Here is a 4,155-nt window from a genome sequence, read left to right on the forward strand (position 1 = left end):
CGAACCGTAAAGCCTTGCATTTCCACAATTATGCAGGTTTCGCGAGACTTCCTCCTGTCATCGTTATAATAGCGTAAATGGAGATCATTGTTCGGGCAGGATTTAGAAAAATAAAAAAATGGCTGTAAAGAACCCACACTCAACACAAGGGACATAAGAATGTTACGCACTAGTAGACAATTGTCTGAATTTCTGCAGACCTCTTAATTATCTCCCAGAATTAACCCAGTCCCCTGTTTATGATCCTGCCAGGATGGGTCCAGCCGTCCGGGCTCAGTGCAAGGACAATTGCGTTTGGTACCTGTAGTATATTCTTGTCTCATCGACATTTGTTTTTTATTGGCCCTCTACACCAGCTTAACAGTGGTGTCCTCTTTAAAAAAGTAATTTTAAAAACGTATTATCGCATATTTTGTATTTCGTATTTCTTTTTGATAAGTCACCTTCTGTTCTGGCGCTCTTTGGTTTTGGCGCCCTTCCGCCAATACGACCTATCATCACGTCACAACAATTTGAGAGCACCACAGAAGATCGGAAATAAGTTCATTGGACAAAATTCTATGACGCTTGAGGTTTAACGTTGGTATCTCGAATATTTTTCTTATTTTCTGGTGTTTGTTTTAACCCTACGTAATCCTGAGTTCGTGTGTAATTCCTGTTTCGATAGAGGATGTATCATGGTGCGCCTTCTCATTTGAGTTTTTTAAGTTCATTTTCTTAAAAGCCTACATTTACCGAATATTTGTTGAACACCAAGAAATATAGTTTTATGGAAATAGAACTGTATGGGAGTGCGGTAGGATGTATATTGGCACGTGACATCTGCTGCCTCCTGCATACTACGGGAGAGCTTCTCAACCTGTCCACAGCAGTTTATTTATTTTATTTATTTATTTCAGTACCTACATTCGCCGGAGAGCATTACAGTAGGTGGGCGATTATTACAAGGTATAAAGAATTGCGCGTATCAGTTTCAAATGCAACAGTCAGAATTATAACATTTATAATTAACATATATTATTTACTAAGAATTATAATATTATACAAGCAAAGAACACTACGAAAACGAAGAAGCAAAAGCACCACAGTTAAAGATTGCACGACTTCACTATTTATATTTACTTCACTATTTATATTTATATTAGACTTCACTATTTATATTTACTAGAAGTGTATCTGACGCTTGAGGGTGGTAGCCAGCGCCACTCACTTTTTACAATAAGGTCTTGCCACTGTTTTCGCATTTTTTTTTCTGCCGTGTCCTGTATCCCTTTTTTTTTCCTCCAATTTTTTTTTTCTCTGCTGGAAGATCAAAACAATCTGTCTTAGCTTGGGCTTTCTATTTTTCTTTCTTTCTTTTTTTTTTGCCAGTGTCGCACTTTGTGCCTGAGTACAAACATTTCATGCCGACAATGTCTCTTTACGTGCGCAAGTATTGTTCTGCGTTTTTTCCTGTTATCTTTCCCTTGTGCATACTGGAGACTGCAGAAACTGATTGGTGCTATTCGTCTGCGCATATTTGGGTATCTTTGGTTGTTCTCCTGTTTACCTACTAGCGTGTTAGCATTCAGTATACTTGCAATGTTTGTGCGCAGTTTACGTGTGTGCGATATGATATTGACTTTTCCTTTTCTTGTTATCGTTTTCGAACTTGCACGTGTATTGCGAACCTTGTCATAAGTTGTTCTGATGTTTTTTTAACTCGTGATTTTGTGATGATTGATCTGTAACTTTTTCCTTTGTTACCCCCCTTACTCAATGCCCTGAACAGGGGCCTGTAAGGTATTTTAAATAAATAAATAAATAAATATGTGGTAAGGACTGCTTAAAAGGCATGAAACATAGCATAACATAATTCCGAAAGCAGGGCTTAAAGCGGGCATATACAAGACAAATCTTTTAAAATATTGCAAGAAGGGAAAAGACACAAACGCAGTAAACTCATTGAATAAATGCTTGGTTAATAATTCAAAAAATCGATCATCTTTTTGACTCACCCATTGTCTTTCAAACTAATGAAATAAGGTGGCTCACAGGTGATTCCTTTTTAGTTCGTTATTTCCTCAGTCAGCTCAGTTTTTCTCTAAAGGACTGGCGTGGATGTCTATTACGTTTTTTTTTTTCCAGAACCTGGCACGGAAAGAAGACCGGCGAATACATCCAGGCATACAAAGGTGTATCGAGGAGTGCGGGAGGAGTTTTGCGAATCACCTTCAAGCATATTTGCGCACATGTGTGCCTGGAAAGAAGAATAAAGAGCGGGAAATGAGGTTTTATGTTGTACCATGCATCATTCCCTCTTCATCGTGTAGTCTTATTTGAGCTACGTATTTTTGGGTAGTGTGTGCTCCATCTGCTATTATGATCCGGCGACCGGTTCCCGCCAGCAGTATCGTTTGTAACACTACCCTGGCTAAAAGTTTGTGGTGTCGATCTTACGAGCATTTGACACCATAGCGTCAAAAAGCGTTGGGTAAGAACGAGTTCTTCAGTCTTCTAGTGAAATCCAGCCGCATGTACCGCTTCGGCCGATGCAGTGAAGCCCCAGTCCACTTAGGAAGGAAAAGCGGTCGCGAGAGCGAAAACGTGCAACCAAGCTGTAAGCAAGCGAACAAACAAACGTGCAAGCAAGCAAGCAAGCGTTCTTCGCAGCTCGCGCCCAGAGGCAGATCATATAGTTTTACTAATATATACTAGAGGGAAATCGGTCGCTGCAGTTGCGGGCCGCCGTGGGCGGCGCCACTGCCGCTAGCAAAGTTCCTCGCCTACTTGATTTAGCTAGCCATATGGTCTTTTTTTTTGCTTCGGAGCCAATATCAACAAAAAAAGGGAAACATTTTTTCTTGTTCATCGTGCATGAACCTTCTACATAACCACTGACAAATTAAACCAATATTGTTGCTTTTTTGCAGCCAGAGCCAACTCTTCAGCCTGTTAAGGACAAGTGGAACGTGCCTGTCCGGTACATGACAGAATGCTCGCTGATGCGCGGCTCTGGCGCCGGTTTCCCCTCTAGTATATATTAGTATGAAACTATGCCGTATGCCAATCGCAAAATAAACCCACTCTTCTTTTGAGAAAGCGTCGTCGTGTCTCGAATTACAGTGAGGGATGACGTTTACACACAGTCGAGATTATGTGCACTGTATGTTGAAATTTATATATATATATATATATATATATATATATATATATATATATATATATATATATATAGTAAGGAAATGAGGGGCTCGTTGAGGAAATACAGAAAGATAGGTCGGCAGTCTACAATGCCAAAGGAGGCATAGGGGTGTGGTTAGGCTCTTTTCTTTTTTACTACGGTTAATTAAGTAAACATTTTTTTTAAATATACAGAAGAAAGAAAGAAAAACACGCGCCCAGAGTGGGGACCGAACCCACGCCTTTCGATTACATGTCGAATGCCTTACCAATTCGGCTATCTGGGCGACTGTGTTCTCCTTCACTATTTATATTTACTAGAAGTGTATCTGACGCTTGAGGGTGGTAGCCAGCGCCACTCTGACTACACGGGGAGAAGGGGACCTTCTTTTCAACCCCCGGGGCGTGACTCGAACGTCTACAGCATGTCATGAGCGGGTTACTGGCGGGAAGCCCTCTTATGCTACCTAGGCATCAAGGCTGCCAGAACCGAGACCCTCGCTAGGCTTTCGCAGTATAATATAGTAAGGAAATGAGGGGCTCGTTGAGGAAATACAGAAAGATAGGTCGGCAGTCTACAATGCCAAAGGAGGCATAGGGGTGTGGTTAGGCTCTTTTCTTTTTTACTACGGTTAATTAAGTAAACATTTTTTTTTAATATACAGAAGAAAGAAAAAAACGCGCCCAGAGTGGGGACCGAACCCACGCCTTTCGATTACATGTCGAATGCCTTACCAATTCGGCTATTCGACATGTAATCGAAAGGCGTGGGTTCGGTCCCCACTCTGGGCGCGTGTTTTTCTTTCTTTCTTCTGTATATTTTAAAAAAATGTTTACTTAATTAACCGTAGTAAAAAAGAAAAGAGCCTAACCACACCCCTATGCCTCCTTTGGCATTGTAGACTGCCGACCTATCTTTCTGCATTTCCTCAACGAGCCCCTCATTTCCTTACTATATTATACTGCGAAAGCCTAGCGAGGGTCTCGGTTCTG

General features: G+C 41.1%; 1 non-coding gene across 1 annotated transcript; it reads right to left on the reverse strand.

Annotated features, from left to right (window-relative positions):
* Nucleotides 1-3,377: 3,377 nt before the first annotated feature.
* Trnat-ugu (transfer RNA threonine (anticodon UGU)) lies at nucleotides 3,378-3,449 on the reverse strand. Its single transcript has one exon. It is a non-coding gene; the product is annotated as a tRNA-Thr (tRNA).
* Nucleotides 3,450-4,155: the final 706 nt, after the last annotated feature.

Source organism: Haemaphysalis longicornis, unplaced genomic scaffold, assembly GCF_048455015.1.
Source record: "Haemaphysalis longicornis isolate Haplotype H1 unplaced genomic scaffold, Haemaphysalis longicornis Haplotype H1 scaffold_8, whole genome shotgun sequence".
In the NCBI taxonomy this organism is placed as follows: domain Eukaryota; kingdom Metazoa; phylum Arthropoda; class Arachnida; order Ixodida; family Ixodidae; genus Haemaphysalis; species Haemaphysalis longicornis.